The 2,583-nt window shown below is 43.0% G+C and overlaps 1 protein-coding gene across 1 annotated transcript in view; it reads right to left on the minus strand.

Annotated features, from left to right (window-relative positions):
- Nucleotides 1-2,556: 2,556 nt before the first annotated feature.
- LOC144514640 (palmitoyltransferase ZDHHC1-like) overlaps nucleotides 2,557-2,583 on the minus strand; it is a 4,550-nt gene continuing 4,523 nt past the window's right edge. The window contains exon 4 of the mRNA XM_078245598.1: nucleotides 2,557-2,583. This exon is cut by the window's right edge and continues 2,027 nt beyond it. The gene's annotated coding sequence lies outside the window, so the exon portion shown is untranslated.

The raw sequence follows: 2,583 nt of genomic DNA on the forward strand, positions 1-2,583 counted from the left end.
ATGGTACCCATCAAATGTTGTAAAAATCAGATGAGCCGGTCATGAGCTATAAACGTTATGTTCTTGTAGCGCCCCCTAGTGGCCGGTTTTCGTAAAATGTGTGGGACATCTCCAGAGGGTCAAGGCAAACAAGAATCTGAAGTTTCACGTTGATAGCAGTTATTTTGCAGTTATATTTGGCCGAGATATGGCAAAGTTGGTGTTTTCATACTTAGTTACACACATTAGTTTGTGCGTAATTTGCACAATTTTTATCGTATAAAGATCCTCTGAATAAGGTTTTGTCCGGTCCGTCTGGAGATGCTAACTGCCAGGATTCGTGCCGATCGGTCGCACGGTCTAGGAGGAGAAAAAGTAGGTTTTAGATAAATCGCGATTTTTCACGCATAAAAGTCCAGGCGGAAATGGGCGTGGCCTAATCAGGAGATTCAGCTGGACCAGGGACGCCAACACATATGGCTTCTGAATGTGCGACGTACGGTTTGGGAGTTACAGGGCAAATGTGTTTCTTCCTGCTATAGCGCCACCTAGTGGTGGATATGAGTCATTGTTTTGAATCTTTGCAATTTTCACCAGTTGTGACGTGTGCAAATTTTGGGGAGTTTTCGTGCATTCTAACCCCCTCAAAAATGCGATGAAGGAATCGGAAAAATAATCTGATGAAAAACAATAGGTTAGCAAACATCGGAAAACCCCCGAAAAAAGAAACAATAACCGTCAGTGTGAAACGTGTTTCACGCTAAGCTAAGCTAAGCTAGCCGTAGCATGGCGTCAGTGTGAAACGTGTTTCACGCTAAGCTAAGCTAGCCGTAGCATGGCGTCAGTGTGAAACGTGTTTCCAGTCTTTACCGGGCCCTTATGGCATCATATATATATACATATATATATATATATATATATATATATATATATATATATATATATATATATATATATATATATATACACACACACACACACACACACACAGTGGGTACAGAAAGTATTCAGACCCCTTTAAATTGTTCACTCTTTGTTTCATTGCAGCCATTTGCTAAAATCAAAAAAGTTCATTTTATTTCTCATTAATAACTCAGCACCCCATCTTCACAGAAAGGTACAAATTTTTGCAAATGTATTAAAAAAGAAAAACTGAAATATCACATGGTCATAAGTATTCAGACCCTTTTGAGCTAGTACAGCCATGAGACAAGTTTTTCACACCTGGATTTGGGGATCCTCTGCCATTCTTCTTGCAGATCCTCTCCAGTTCCGTCAGGTTGGATGGTGAACGTTGGTGGACAGCCATTTTCAGGTCTCTCCAGAGATGCTCAATAGGGTTTAGGTCAGGGCTCTGGCTGGGCCAGTCAAGAATGGTCACAGCGTTGTTCCCAAGCCACTCCTTTGTTATTTTAGCTGTGTGCTTAGGGTCATTGTCTTGTTGGAAGGTGAACCTTCGGCCCAGTCTGAGGTCCTGTCGTCGTCGTCCTGTCCCTGCAGCTGAAAAACACCCCCATAGCATGATGCTGCCACCACCATGTTTCACCGTTGGGATTGTATTGGGCAGGTGATGAGCAGTGCCTGGTTTTCTCCACACATAACGCTTAGAATTAACGCCAAAAAGTTCAATCTTGGTCTCATCAGACCAGAGAATCTTATTTCTCGTAGTCTGGGAGTCCTTCATGTGTTTTTTGGCAAACTCTACGGGGGCTTTCATGTCTTGCACTGAGGAGAGGCTTCCGTCGGGCCACTCTGCCATAAAGCCCCGACTGGTGGAGAGCTGCAGTGATAGTTGACTTTGTGGAACTTTCTCCCATCTCTTACTGCATCTCTGGAGCTCAGCCACAGTGATCTTTGGGTTCTTCTTTACCTCTCTCACCAAGGCTCTTCTCCCACGATTGCTCAGTTTGGCTGGACAGCCAGGTCTAGGAAGAGTTCTGGTTGTCCCAAACTTCTTCCATTTAAGGATTATGGAGGCCACTGTGCTCTCAGGAACCTTGAGTGCTGCAGAAATTCTTTTGTAACCTTGGCCAGATCTGTGTCTTGCCACAGTTCTGTCTCTGAGCTCCTTGGGCAGTTCCTTGGACCTCATGATTCTCATTTGCTCTGACATGCACTGTGAGCTGTAAGGTCTTATATAGACAGGTGCCAATCAGTTTAATTAAACACAGCAGGACTCCAATGAAGGAGTAGAACCATCTCCAGGAGGATCACAAGAAATGGACAGCATGTGAGTTAAATATGAGTGTCACAGCAAAAGGGTCTGAATACTTATGACCATGTGATATTTCAGTTTTTCTTTTTTAATACATTTGCAAAAATTTGTACCTTTCTGTTTTTTTCTGTGAAGATGGGGTGCTGAGTTATTAATGAGAAATAAAATGAACTTTTTTGATTTTAGCAAATGGCTGCAATGAAACAAAGAGTGAACAATGTAAAGGGGTCTGAATACTTTCTGTACCCACTGTGTGTGTGTGTGTGTATGTATATATATATATATATATTTTCACTGACCGGGGTAGGACCCAGAATACCCCGGGTGCTACACACATCAACATCAACGTCAACGTCAGGAGGAGGAGGAGGCGTGTGATTGGCTGGAAA

The sequence above is a fragment of the Sander vitreus genome, unplaced genomic scaffold (assembly GCF_031162955.1).
Source record: "Sander vitreus isolate 19-12246 unplaced genomic scaffold, sanVit1 ctg635_0, whole genome shotgun sequence".
In the NCBI taxonomy this organism is placed as follows: domain Eukaryota; kingdom Metazoa; phylum Chordata; class Actinopteri; order Perciformes; family Percidae; genus Sander; species Sander vitreus.